General features: G+C 37.5%; 1 protein-coding gene across 1 annotated transcript in view; it reads left to right on the forward strand.

The window, feature by feature from the left end:
- Positions 1-15,744, forward strand: part of GDPD4 (glycerophosphodiester phosphodiesterase domain containing 4) — an 84,909-nt gene that overhangs the window by 35,043 nt on the left and 34,122 nt on the right. The window lies entirely within an intron of this gene.

Raw genomic sequence — 15,744 nt, forward strand, 5'->3', positions numbered from 1 at the left:
ATAAGTGCTCGGCTAGAGTTAATTTCAGGTTCTTCAGGAGAATGCAAGAAAAATTTCTAACTGAGTCTGAGGGGTGTGGATGGGAAATTCTGGAAGGTAATAGATGTATAGACTAATAATGACTGTGGTAAAATGTAAAGCATGCGCTGTGTATAATGTAATTTTGAGGCAAGAATGAATGGTTCCTCTTGAGGAAGTTGGAAAATACTTTATGCAGAAGGACCATTTGAGCTGAAGGAAGATCATTACTAAGGGAACTATGGGCCATGATGATGATGTGTTTCAGAAATTACAGTATAGTGGAGTAAGAAGGGATGGTGTGTGTGTGTGTGTGTGTGTGTGTGTGTGAAGGAGCAGGGAAGGGTAGAGGGAAGGAGAGAAAGAAGGGAAGGGTAGGAGTAGATGGGAGATAGATTGGGAGAAGAATCTGGAAAACATGTTGAAGAAAGATTATAGGCATGCTTAAGTAACAAGTTAGAGAGTTTAGAATTATGCTTGAGTGTTTTAAAGTGGATAAACGGTCAGGTTTGCATTTGATGAAGTTATCAAGCCTGCCTTCTCACTGTAGATTGAAGAACACAAAACAGCGTGTATTTTCCAACTTATCTTACAACTAGGGGGAGTCATGTGACCTACATTCTGCCCAATCAGATATACTTATTTGAGAATTTAATTTAGAAAATAAACATCTCAGCAGGATAGACATCAGACATCCATATTGCTAGCATATGTGGCAGCAGAGATAGCTTCATGTGGGGGTCAGCTGTGGTAATAGCTTCTTTATCAGGTAATAGTGTAATAAAGAAAATAACTATTAGAGATTTTTGATTGTATACTTAAGGTGGAAGGGAATTTTGTTTATATTTGATGTTAGTCCTGAGGGCTATTTGGTAATATTCCATGTAAAAATAGGGAAAAGTGAAGAATTATGTAAGGATGGATGTATCTACTGAGATTCCACTTCAGATTCATTCTATTAACTAGTGCTAACATAAGAGATAGCTAAAAGTAGACTTGTTGCTACTGGAGTTCCTCAGAATATTTGTCATTGTGGGAGTCATAGCCTATAAATGCTGTTTCCTTATGTGAAAATAATGGGATTACTTTGATATTCCATATTTCAGAGCATATGTAGGCTCTTTACTATGTCTCAATTTTCATAAATACATAGGCACACAACAAAAACTGGAGGTGCTCCAGTAGGGTGTATATATTGGATTAGTTAGCCATAGTTAATGTTTTAGCAAATTGTATTCTAGATGAAAAAGCTGTTATCTGATATATATTGTACGGCTTGTGAAAGTCTTATTAGGATTTGTAGAATTAAACTTCTAAAATTGAGCCATAGTTTCATCAGACTGAGATGTTTGATGGAGCAGTAGGGTTGATGAATTTTAATTAGTGGATGATTTTTCTCAGTGGTCCTTATTGTTGAAAAACAACAACAGTCATTTTTCATGTCAGTGGCCATTGTTCCATACCATGTGGGAACTATGACATTTAATATTTAATACTTTTATTAAATATCACCCTCGTTTTGGGTTTTCAAAAATTTTCTTCAAAACCATCTCCTCCATCTCCTGTTATGAATGTCTTGGGTTATTTGTAAGTGGTAGGGTTGGCTGTATTATTGTAATAAATTTTGGTGGGTATTTGGGGGGATTAAGAGCTCTATTTTAGCATGTTTAGGTGCTTTGCTTATAGTGTTTAGCTATACTATTACTATGGCTACTGAGGCGTGTCCTGAAACCTAGGGCTCAAATATGGTTATTTGGGGGACTTATTTTTAGGTTTGACTGTGGAGCTTTGTTTGCTTTCATGCTGTGTAGTCAGAAGGTGATTGAAAAGGTATTTCATGTGATTTAAAAGTTTTGGAGGTTTGGGGGATTTTTCACAGTGAAGAAATTGGTTGTGAAGATTATTCTAGTGATCCTCATTGGATGGGTATGATTATTGATTGATGATGGTTGTGAATTGGTCATTGTTTATTGGTATATTCTTGATATTATTTGTGAAAATCAAGTACTTAATCTGATTAATAATAAAATGAGGATAGATACAGAAGTTCTGGGAGTTGATCCTGGAAGCTTAGCTGAATTCCTGTTTCACCAGCCTAACCAACATTTCTGTGGAACTTTCTTATATCCTTTTGTGAAAATATAATTCTCAAAATGATAAAAATATTCTCATGCAAATACATCATGATCATGAGGATAAGCTTTATTTAGCACATTAATGAAGGAACAAGCAGGATGACAAAACCCACTCAAAGAGGAATGGGGGCAGGATGGCCAACTAGAAAACCCTAATGCTCATCCCTTCCACAAAGACAGCCAAAACAATTAATAAAGCAAAAAAACTGAAACCCCCCCAAACAAAAACCCAAATAATCTGATTTTAAAATGGGCAAATGATCTGAATAGACATTTCTCTAAAGCAGATATACTAATGGCCAATACCGTATGAAAAAATGTTCAGCATCACTAATCAGGGAAATGCAAATCAAAACCACAATGAGATATCTCACTCCAGTTAAAATAGCTATTATCAAAAGACAAAAAAATACCAGATGCTGGCAAAGACATTGAGAAAAGGAAATACTAGTGCACTGCTGGTGGGAATGTAAATCAGTACAATCACTATGGAAAACAGTATGGAGGTTCCTCAAAAAACAAAAAATAGATCTGCCATATGATCCAGCAAGCCCACTCCTGGATATATATCCAAAAGAAAGGAAATTAGTATGTGGAAGAGATATCAGCATGTCCATGTTTATTGCAGCACTATTCACAATAGCCAAGATATGGAGTCAACCTAAGTGCCCACTAACAGATGAATAGATAAAGAAAATGAGGTATCTATACTGAAAAGAATACTATTCATCCATAAAAAAATGAAATCCTAACATTTACAGCAGCATGGATGAAACCGGAGGTCATTAAGTTAAGTGAAATAAGCCAGTTACAGAAAGACCATTGACATGTTCTCATTCATATGTGGGACCTAAAAAAGTTGATTTCATGGAGGTAGAGAGTAGAATGATGGTTACCAGAGTCTGGGAAGTGTGTAGAGTGGGACTGAAGAGAGGTTGGTTAATGGATCCAAACATATAGTTAGATCTATGGAATAAGTTAATAGTATTTTATAGTACAGTAGGGTGACTATAGTCAACAACAATTTATTGTATATTTTAAAAGAGTTAAAACAGAAGATTTGAAATGTTCTCAACATGAAGAAATGATAAATGTTTGAGGTGATAGATATCCCAGTTCCCTTGATTTGATCATTATACATTGTATGCATTTATCAAAATATCACATGTACCCCATAAATATGTACAAATTATTGTGTATCAATAAAAATTTTTTAATTTAAAAAAATTTAAAAGAGAAGTGAGAGATCAACCTGCCTAATCTCCAGACAGATCCTAATTTAATAGCCTGAGTAGTTATTTAGCACAACCTCACTCTGATTATACAGCAAAGAACCTTATGTGTGTTAACTGATCCTTCTTACTACATCTATGTAAATTACTAAAGCCAAATAACACAAAATCTAGAGTTTCATTTTTAATAGTCCCTATCATCTGGAGATCTTTTTAACACTATTATTTACAAAATAAGAAATTCATCTCCACCAGGTTTCATCTGTATGCCTATAAATGTAGGCAGAACATCTCTCCTTTTCCTGACAGGCTGTGACCTTCCTTACTACCTGTGGTGCTGAGACAATGTACGGCAGATACCAGACTAGGAAGGCTTATAGGCATTGAGTACAAATATCAATTATACCTGGGTCCTGCATGGGGACAGGGGGCTTGTTATTCTGATTGAATGGAATATATTCTTGAATTTGATCCTTTAGATATGGCCTTGATTGCATAATCAATTTTTCCAATTAATATCCCAGTGATAAGGAGGGCAGATTTTTATCGAACCTATGCAAATAACTGCATTGCTGTGAAAAGTAGAGATGCAGTAAAAATATGTGTTCCTGAATTCTGAGGAGTCAGTGAGACTAGACACTAAATACAAAGAATATTTTGCCAAGAATAATATAGGAGATAGAGAAAGATTAAAAGAAAAAAAGCCTTTCTCACATCAGAAAATAGAATGTTAAAAACAATACCAACAAAATTCCAAAATGAATAACAATGATTAGATTGCTCTCTTCAGTTCATTCCATCTGGCATAGTTAATATCCTGCTATATCTTGAGTTATCAGTCTGCTTTTACAAAATCATCTACTCCAGATCTAAAATATAACTTTGGAAATCTTGATTCTATCACCTAATACAAATTGATTGGCATCTACTAGAGGTGGCAATGTCAGCTTACATTGGAAGCCTGTTTCCATAAATTTATTCCTTGCCATATCAGCAGATAAGGGTATCTGTCACAGTCCTTTCAACCAAGATTTTGGGTCCATCCTTTCCATTTTCTGGTCTGTGTCTTATAGAAGAGACCTTCAGACAAGAACAGGAATAAATTATGATAATAAAACTGATTTAGTTTAGTTAAATTGCTACAGTAAGCAACAATATCAGAAAGGAGAAAAAAATATTAATAGAATGTAATATGTAACTATTTTAAAAGGATTTGTTCTGTTTCCCTTGAGGATGAGAATGTATTACGGGCAGTGACAATATTAATAGATCTCTTGGTACTTCCAATTTATCCTTTAAAATTAAAAAGTATTCAAACTCTGAAACTTATTCATAGTATTATTTCATCTGTATAATACCATAATATTAACTGGGAATATGAAGCTTCCCTTTTTATATTTTACATCTCCAGTCATATTGCAGGCTTAATAAACAGGAAGTTTTTACAATAACGTCAGGATATATAGGAAACAAGGACATTTCTACTTCTGGCCATGAGAGTTTAACAGGAAACGGATGTATCCTCCTGCCACAAACAACCAGAAAACCAGACAAAATATATGAAACAATAATTCTCAGGTATTGGACAACAGGCAGTGCAGAACTGTGATCCATGAGAGAAGGCAGTAAATAGGGGAGTCTTATACTTGTCCTTATATTCTGCCTGGAGACACTTTCCATCGAACAGGGAGGAGGATATGTAAGGCATGGCTGTCTTATGGAATTGAGTAGAGACAGATTGAATTTCAGGGAGGTTAAGGTGGATGGAATTTTCAGGGAAGAATATAAGAAGGAGAGAGCTCTTCAGAGAAAGGACTCCAGAAATCTGTCTAGGGGTCTGCTTGAGTATATTGCTGATATCTAAGTTACATACGTGTAGGGCTCTGCTCCACAAGGCTCAGCACAGTACTACGAGAGAGCTTTAAGTTGAACTATTCCAAGAGCTCACATGAGTCTGGAAGATACTCAAATTCTTACTAGCCAAATTGAAGAGAGACTTTGTTGGACATCTGGAGCATTCAGTAAAAACTCTGGAAAGGTTGTATCTCAGTAATAGGGCTAAACTAGCCTACCTTAAAAGCTATCTTAGACTCACTCAAAAAAAAAAATCAAACTGATTGGCTAGTAATTGAAATACCTGCCAAAACAAACATCAGTATACTTTAAAGGAAAACATTGGTATCGAGATCTCCAACAGTATAAAAGTCACCGTGTCTAGCATCCAATAATAAAATTACTAGGTGTACAAAGAAGCAGAAAAATGTAGCTTAAAACTAGGAGGAAAAACTCATTTTAAAAAGATCCAGAAAAGATAGCTGATGGAATTATCAAAAAGGGACTTTTCAAAAGCTATTACAAGACATGAACAGAAATTTTCAAAAGAAGATAGACTAATGGCCAAAGAAACAGATGAAAAAATGCTCAACATCTCTAATCATCAGGGAAATGCAAATCAAAACCACAATGAGATTTCACTTAACTCCAGTGAGAATGGCCTTTATCAAAAAGTCCCATAACAACAAATGTTGGTGTGGATGTGGAGAGACAGGAAAACTCATACACTGCTGGTGGGACTGCAAACTAGTGCAACCTCTGTGGAAAGCAATATGGAGATACCTTAAACAGATACAAGTAGACCTACCATTTGATCCAGAATCCCATTATTGGGCATCTACCCTAAAGAACAAAAGACATTCTATAACAAAGATATCTGCACCTGAATGTTTATAGTAGCGCAATTCACAATTGCGAAGATGTGGAAACAACCCAAGTGCCCATCACTACATGAGTGGATTAATAAAATGTGGTATATGTACACCATGGAGTACTACTCAGCTATAAGAAACAATGGTGATATAGCACCCCTTGTATTTTCCTGGAAAGAGCTGGAACCCATTCTACTAAGTGAAGTATCCCAAGAATGGAAGAATAAGCACCACATGTACTCACCATCAAATTGGTTTTACTGATCATCACCTAAGAGCACATTTAGGAATAACATTGATCGGGTGTCGGGCAGATGTGGGTGGGGGAGGGGATAGGTGTATACATATATAATGAGTGCAATGTGCACTGTCTAGGGGATGGACACATTTGAAGCTCTGACTCGGGGGGGGCGGTGGGAGGGCAAGGGCAATATACATAACCTAAACTTTTGTACCCCCACAATATGCTGAAATAAGAATAAAAAAAAAACTATAACGCATTAAAAAAAAGATGGTGAACTGATACCTCTTGTATTAACCTGGATGGAACTGGAGACCATTCTTCTAAGTGAAGTTCACAAGAATGGAAAAACAAACACCACATGTACTCACCATTAAATTGGAACTAATCAATCAACACTTACGTGCACATATGGAAATAACATTCATCAGAAATCAAGCAGGTTGGTGGGGGGAGGAAGAGATGGGTAAATTCACACCTATTGGGTACAGTGTACAGTATTTGGGTGATGGGCACACTGACAACTTTGACTCAAACAGTACAAAAGCAATTTATGTAACCAAAATGTTTACATAATATTCTGAAACAAAATTTTTAAAGTCATTACAAACGTATCACGGATTTAAAGGAAAACAACATAATGAGAGATATGTAAAATATAAAAAAGAACCAAATAGAATTTCTAGAACTGAAAAACTACAATATTTGAAATTAAAAATTGACATGTTATTCATGAAAAATATTGGTCTGTGGTTTTCTTGTAATGTTGTTATCTGTATTTGGTACTGGGGTAATTCTGGCCTTATAAAATGAGTTGGAAGTACTCTATCCTCTTACTTCCTGGAAGAGAATGTGTAGAAATGGTATTATTTTTTCTTAAGTGTTTGGTGAAATTTAACAGTGAACATACTTGGGCCTGGAGTTTTCTTTGTTGGAAGGTTTTTACTTATAAATTCAACATCATAATGGATACAGAGCATTCAGTTTATCTCTTCTTGAGTGATTGCTTATAGTTTGTCTTCTGAGGAAATGACATATCATCTAAGCTGTATAATTTGTGGACATGGAATTGTTTATAAAATTTATTATTTTAAAATGATTATGGAATCAGTGGTAATGTTCCCTCTTTCATTCTTGCTTTCAGTAATGTATGTTTCTTTCTCTCCCTGCTCCCTCCCACTCTTTTCAGCTGGCTAAAGATATATCAAGTATATTGATCTTATTGGAGAAACAGTGATTGGTTTCATTGTTTTTCTACCTTTAATTTCATTCACTTCTGTTCAAATCTTTATTTCTTTTGCTTTGTTTGTATTTGATTTTTTTTAGTTTGCTAAGGTGTTAATTTTAGATTTTTTCTGTTATAAGCATTTAATACTACATATTTTAGTACCTTTAAGCACTGTTTCAACTTCATCTTGCAGATTTTGATATGTTGCATTTTAGTTTTTTTTTTTTTTTTTTTTTTTTTTTGAGACAGAGTCTCACTCTGTTGCCTGGACTAGAGTGCCGTGGCGTCAGCCTAGCTCACAGCAACCTTAGACTCTTGGGCTCAAGCAATACTTCTGCCTCAGCCTCCCGAGTAGCTGGGACTACAGGCATGTGCCACCATGCCTGGCTAATTTTTCTATATATATTTTAGTTGTGCATATAATTTTTTTCTATTTTTAGTAGAGACAGGGTCTCGCTCTTGGTCAGGCTGGTCTCAAACTCCTGAGCTCAAACAATCCACCCGCCTCAGCCTCCCAGAGTGCTAGGATTACAAGCGTGAGCCACCACACCCAGCCTTGCATTTTAACTTTTATTCAAAATATTTTTAAATTTCACTTAAGCCTTCTTCCTTGACCCATGGGTTATTTAGAAGTTTTTCTTCAAATTTCCAAATATTTGTGGATTTTCCAGATACCTTCTTATTGATTTCTAGTTTAATTCTGTTGTTGTCTGAGTGCATACTTTGTATGATTTCTATTCTTTTATATTTATTAAGGTTTGTTTCATGGTTCACAATATGGTCTGTCTTGATGAATGTTCCAAATGCACATGAGAAGAATCTATATTCTGCAGTTGTTGGGTAGAATGTTTTGGAAATGTCATTAGGTCAATAATGTTTGAGTTGTCTTTATTCTTATGAATCATCTATCTGCTTGCTTGTTCTATCAATTACTGAGAGAGGAGTGATGGAGTCTCCAACCATAATTGTTGATTTATCTGTTTTTCCTTTTAGGTCTATCAGTTTTCATCTCATACATTTTGAAGCTTGGTTAACAACATACATATTTAGGATTTTTATGTCTCCTTAGAGAATTTACTCCTTTTTCATGATGTGTCAGAGACAGAATAATGGCCTCCCAAAGATGTCCATGCCCTAAATCTTGGAACCTGTAAATATGTTACCATACATGGTAAAAAAAGATCTTTGCAGTTGTGATTGAGGTTATAGACCTTTAGATGAGCAGAGTATCCTGGATTATCTGGATGTGTCCAGCCTAGTCACATTGAGTCCTTAAAAGCAGAGAGCCTTTCCTAGATGTGGCCGGAGAGATTTGAAACATGAGAGGGACTCAGCACTCATTGCTGGCTTTGAAGATAGAGGGAGTCTATGAGCCAAGGAATACAGGTGGCCACTAAACACTGGGAATGGCCTTTAGCTGACAGACAACAAGGAAATGGGGTCCTCAGTTCTCCAACCATCAGGAACTGAATTCTGCTAGCACTGTGAATGAACATGAAATGGATCCTCCCCTAGAGACTCCAGAATGGAACACAGGCCTGCCAGCACCTTGATTTTAGCCAAGTGAGGCCCATACAGGACTTCTAGCCTACAGAACTATAAGCCATTTTTATTTTTTTAAGCCACTAAGTTTGTGGTAATTTGTTACTGCAGCAATAAAAAACTAATTGTAGTTGGGCATAGTGGTCTATACTTGTATTCCAGCTACTCGGGAGGCCTAGGTGGAAGGATTGCTTGAGCCCTGGAGTTTGAGACCAGCCTGGGCAACATAGTGATAGCTGTCTCAAAAAAAGGGGGGAAACTAATCATGATATAATGCCCCTCTTTTTCCACAATAAAAGAAATGGTCCAGTTCCATCTAAATTGCTGCAAAGACATTATTTCATTCCTTTTTGTGGCTGAGTAGTACTCCATGATTTTTTTTTATCCACTCATGAATTGATGGGCTCTTAGGTTGCAGTTGTGAATTACAATGCTATAAATATTTAAGTGCAGGTGTCTTTTTGATAACATGACTTCTTTTCCTTTGGCTAGATACCCAGTAGTGGAATTTCTGGATTGAATGGTAAGTCCACATTTATTTCTTTGAGGACTCTCCATACTGTGTTCCATAGAGGTTGTGCTAATTTTCAGTCCCACCAACAGTGTAAAAACTTCTGTTGTCTTTTGCCCATTATTTGATGGGGTTGTTTGTTTTTTTCTTGCTGATTTGTTTGAGTTCTTTGCAGATTCTGGATATTAGCCCTTTTTCGGATATATAGTTTGCAAATATTTTCTCCCATTCTGTAGGTTGTGTATTCACTCTGTTATTTCCTTTGCTGTGCAGCTTTTTTAATTTAATTAGGTCCCATTTATTTATTCTTTTATTGCTGTATTTGCCTTAAATTTGCCTAGTCATAAATTCTTTGCCTAGGCCAATGTCTAGAAGTTTTTTCCTACTTTGTCATCTAGAATTTTTATGGTTTCGTACTTTACATTTAAATCTTTTATCCATTTTGAATTAATTTTTGCATATGGTGAGAAATAGGTGTCCTGTATCATTCTTCTGCATGTGGCTATGCAGTTTTCCCAGCACCATTTATTGAATAGGGCTTCCTTTCCCCAGTGTATGTTGTTGTCTGCTTTGTCAAAGATCAGTTGGTTGTAGGTAGATAGTTTTATTTCTGGGTTCTCTGTTCTGTTCCATTCGTCTATGTCTATACTTCCATACCAATACCATGCCGTTTTGGTTATTATAGCTTTGCATAATTTGAAGTCACGTAATGTGATACCTCCAGATTTGTTCTTTTTGCTTAAGATTGCTTTGGCTATTCAGGCTGTTTTTTGGTTCCAAATGAAGCTTAGAATTATTTTTTCTAGATCTGTGAAATATGACATTGGTGTTTTGATGCGGATTGCATTGAATCTGTAAATCACTTTGGACAGTTTTAGTAATGTTGATTCTGCTAATCCATAAGCATGGGATGTTTTTCCATTTGTTTATGTCATCTGTGATTTCTTCCATCACTGTTTTGTAGTTCTCCTTGTAGAGATCTTTCACCTCCTTGGTTAAGTATATTCCTAGGTATTTTATTTTCTTTGTAGCTATATTGTAAATGGTATTTGGTCCTTGATTTGACTCTCCACTTGACTGTTATTAGCATAGAGAAATGCTACTGATTTGTGTACATTAATTTTATACCCTGAGACTTTGCTGAATTTATTTCTCAATTCAAGGAGTCTTTTGGTGGAGTTGTTAGGATTTTCTAGATACAAAATCATATTATCAGCAACCAGGGCTAGTTTGACCTTCTCCTTCCCAATTTGGATACCCTTTGTTTCTTTCTCTTGCCTGATTACTCTGGCTAAGATTTCCAGTACTATGTTGAATAGAAGTGGTCACAGTTGGCACCCTTGTCTTCTTCCAGTTCTTAGGGGTAATGCTTTCAACTTTTCCTCATTCAGTGTGATGTTGGCTGTGGGTTTGTCATATATGGCTTTCATAATGTTGAGGTATGTTCCTTCTATGCCTAGTTTGTTGATGGTTTTTATCATGAAATGGTGCTAGATTTTATCAAATGCTTTTTCTGCATCTGTTGTGGTGATCATATGATCTTTGCTTCCGTTTGTGTGGTGAATCATGTTTATTGATTTGTATGTGTTGAATCATCCTTGCATCCATGGGATGAAACTCACTTGATCATGGTGGATTATCTTTTTTATGTGTTGTTGAATTTGGTTTGCTAGTATTTTGTTGAGAATTTTTGCATCTATATTCTTAAGGGATATTGGTCTGGTGTTTTCTTTTTTTGTTGTGTCCTTTCCTGGCTTTGGTATCAAGGTGATACTGGGTTCATAGAATGAGTTAGGGAGGATTTCCTCTTCCTTGATGATGTGGAATAATTTCTGTGGAATGGGTACCTGTTCTTCTTTGTAGATATGGTAGAATTTGCCTGTGAATCCATCTAGTCTGGGGATTTTGTGTTGGGAGATTTTTTATTACCACTTGAATGTCACTGCTTATTATTGGTCTGCTGAGGATTTCTGTTTCTTCCTGATTCAGGCTTGGGAGGTTGTGTGTTTCCAGGAATTTACCCATTTCCTATACATTTTCTAGTTTGTGTGAGTACAGGTTTTTGTAGTACTCATGGGTGATATTTTTGTATTTCTGTGGTATTAGTTGTAGTGTCTCCTTTTTAATTTCTGATTGAGCTCATTTAAGTCCTTTCTCTTTCTGGTTATACTAGGTAGTGGTCTGTCAGTTTTGTTTATCTTTTCAAAGAACCAACTTTCTGTTTCATTGACCCTTTGTATAGTGTTTTTGGATTCTGTTCTATTTAGTTCTTCTCTGAGCTTTGTTATTTCATTTCTTCTGCTGGCTTTGGGTTTGGTGTGTTCTTCTTTTTATAGTTCCTTGAGATGTGACCTTAGTTGTTAATTTGTCATCTTTCTATCTTTCTGATGTAGGCATTTAAGGCTATGGACTTTTCCCTTAGGACTGCTTTTGCTGTATCCCATAGATTTTGAAAGTCCCCTTTGTTGTTCATTTCAAACAATCTTTTGATTTCCATCTTAATTTCATCATTGACCCAAGGATTGTTCAGCAGCAGGTTGTTTAATTTCCATGACTTTGTGTAGATTTGAGTGGTTATCTTGGAATTGATTCTAGTTTTATTTCGTTGTTCTCTGAGAATATACCTTGTATGATTTCTATTTCTGTGAATTTGCTGAGACTTGCTTTGTAGCCCAAGATATTATCAGTCTTTGAAAATATCCCATGTGCTGATTAGAAGAATGTATATTCAGTAGTTTTTGGGTAGAATATGCTATGAATATCTGTTAGGTTCATTTTTTCTAGAGTCCTGTTTAAGTCTGCGTTTTCTTTATTGATTTTCTGCTTTAATGATCTGTCCAGTTCTGTCAGTGGGGTGTTGAAGTCCCGCAATTATGATGCTGTTTATTTCTTTGCTTTGATCTAGTAGAATTTGCTTTATGAATCTGGGAGCTCCTTTGTCAAGTGTGTGTGTATGTGTGTGTGTGTATTTAGAATTATTATGTCTTCTTATTGAATTGTTCCCTTTACCGTTATATAATGACCATCTTTGTCTTTTTTGTAACCATTGTTAATTTAATGTCCATTTTGTCTGATATAAGAATAAATACACCTGCTTGCTTTTGGTTTCTGTTTGAGTAGGATATTTTTTCCATCCCTTTACCTTGAATCTGTATGAGTTCTTGAGAGTTAGATGTGTTTCTTGGAGACAAAGTACTTGGATTATGTTATTTCACCCATTCAGGCAATCTGTGTCTTTTAAGAGGAGCATTAAGACTGTTCACATTCAGTGTAAGTACTGATATGTGGGATAATGTTTTGTTCATCATGTTGGATGGTGCCTTGTTTTGTTTTTCTTCTTGTGCTATTGTTTTATAAGAGCTGTGAGCTTTAACTTTGGGTGTTTTTACACTTTTGGGTATTTATTGTACTGTTCCATGTATAATGTACTTTGGAGTATTATTTCCTGTAGTGCAGGCCTAATAGTGACAAATTCCATTAATGTTTGCCTGTCTGGAAAAGCCTTTATTTCTCCATCATTTATGAAACTTAGTTGTGCAGGATACAAAATTCATGGCTGGCAATTGTTCTGTTTAAGAAGACTGGCTGGGCATAGTGGCTTGTGCTTGTAATCCTAGAACTTTGGGAGGCTGAGACAGGAGGATCACTTGAGACCAGAAGTTCAAGACCAGCCTGAGCAACATAGCTGAGAGCCTGTTTCCACAAACAATAGAAAAATTAGCTGGGCATGGTGGCACGTGCCTATAGTCCCAGCTACTCAGGAGGTTGAGGCAGGAGGATCGTTTGAGCCCAGGAGTTTGAGGCTGCAGTGAGATGTGGTGATGCCACTGCACTCTAGCCTGGGCAACAGAGTGAGATCCTGTCTCCGAAAAAAAAGAAGAAATAAGAAGAAAACTAAAAATGGGGCCCATTCCCATCTGGCTTGTAAGATCTCTGTTGAGAAATCTGCTGTTAGCCTGATGGGTTTTCCTAATGGGTTAGTTGTTGCTTTAATCTTGCACCTTGTGGAATTTTCTCCTTCATTTTAACTTTGGCCAAGTTGATGACTGTATGTCTTAGGGATGTCCTATTTGCTAGGAATCTTCCCAGTGTTTAATGACCATCCTGTATCTGGATATCTGAATCTTTGTTGATACCAGGGAAGATCTCAATAATTCCCTTGAATAAATTTTCCATGCATATTACTTTTTCTTCTTTTCCTCTGTGATGCCTATAATTTGCCTATTGGCTCATTTCACGTAGTCCCATATTTCTTTGAATGTTTGTTCATCCTTCTTTATTGTTTTTTCTCCATCTTTAACTGGGTTAGTTTCATAGCCTTATCTTCAAGCTCTGAGATTCTTTCTTCTGCTTGATGTTAGCTGTTGTTGAAACTTTCTGCTGTATTTTGACATTCCTTACATGACTCTCTCATTTCTTTAAGTTCTATTATATCCTGTCTTAATTTGTCTAGCTCTTTCATTTTTTCAATGATGTTCTGAAATATTTTTATGGCTTCTTTGTGTTGGTTTTCAACTTTCTCTTCAATCCCACTCATCTTCTTTATCATCCATATTCTGAATTCCACTTCTGACATTTCAACAATTTCCTTTTGATTGAGGACCATAGCTGTAGATCTATTGTGATCCTTTGGGGGAACAAGCTTGTTTTTTCATGTTGCCAGAGTTCTTTTGCTGATTTCTTTTCATCTGAAAACTCTTCTCTCAGCTCAGGGCAGATAGGTTTGCAGCACAACCTGTTCTCCTTTTCTGGGAACTCTTCTACTTAGTGAGAAGAAGGAGAGATCCCTAAATGGCACTTTTGTGACCTGCTCTGGAAGATTGACTTGGCAGGAGAGAGCCAGATGCACTGAGAGCCCATAATTCAGCTGTTCTGTGTTGTCCCATTCCCCTATGATTCTCACAGTCCAAGCCAGTGCTGGACGATCTCTGTGCAGTGTGGTGGGTTATTCCCCAGGCTGCTGTTGGAAGTTTGGGTGGGGCACTCGGCAAATCCCTCTCCATTGAGGCTGGTGTTGCAGGGGATTGCTCTGCCTGGGTCTCTCCATGGTGCTGTCAGTGGCAGCTGGGGGTGAGGCTATCTAGGCAGTGGTCATGGGTGTCGGGTGGATGGGAGCCTCAGGGTTGGAGCACTGGGACCCAGAGGCAGCACGGGAGCCTAGAGGGTGGAACTGTGGGGCCGGACTAGTGGCAGCATGGAAATTGCATGGGCAGGGCCGCCAGACCTGGTGACAGGACAGGAGCCTCGGTTGCCAGCCCGTGGGCTCAACCGCAGGGCAGCTGGGCCTCTCCTCCTACTTAGGTCCTGTTAGTCATATAATTTTCTTTTTTTGTAGTGTCTTTTTTTAACTTTGGTAGAAAAGCTTTGGCCTCATAAATGGGTTTGGAAATATTAATATTTCTTCTACCTCAGTGTTTTGGAAGAGTTTGAGAAAGATGTATTAGTTCTTTAAATTTTTGTATAGGAGCAGCTTGCTGACCAAGAGTGAGTGGGGACAAGCCCTCCCTCCCTGCCCCTGTGCCTTGGCTGGCTTCTGGTGATCTTAGGGAAAAGGAGGCCTTGATCAAGGTCAGCATCCTTTTGGTATAGACTGCCCTAGGCCACTATGCATTCTGGCCTCATACACACACACCCCCCAAAACCTGACAACAGGCCAGCTGCAGCCTCTTGTCATCAAAAGTCATCCCCAGCTGTGCTCCCCTCCAGTCCTCTCCTCTAAGAAGAAGTGGGCATTGGCTTGAAGTAGTTCTTGGTGGCTGGGGAAGGCCCTCTGCCTTGGAGGTCTGGTTCGGTGAGTTGCTGCTTTTCTGACAGGGAAGCTGCAGGGTTTTCAGTAAATTGCTTAGGGTCCAGATTTACTTGCTCCATAATTCTCAAGTGTGATGGGGATGGTCTGCCTCACAGCATGTGGTCTGTGTCTGGGTTGAGAAGTGGCAGGGAAAGGGGATGGGGCATGGTGCGTGGCTTGCTAGCTGTGGTCAGGTGTGGAGTTGCTGAGTAGAAACAGCACCACACAGCGGGACTGCTTGCACTCCTATTGCTTGGCAGGTTTGAGCCGCTTGTCTTTGCTTAGGTAAACTAGAACTAGGTCACCTTCAGGACTGTGCTGACTTGGAGAAGGGCTGCCTTGGG

This window comes from Lemur catta, chromosome 7 (assembly GCF_020740605.2).
Source record: "Lemur catta isolate mLemCat1 chromosome 7, mLemCat1.pri, whole genome shotgun sequence".
NCBI lineage: Eukaryota > Metazoa > Chordata > Mammalia > Primates > Lemuridae > Lemur > Lemur catta.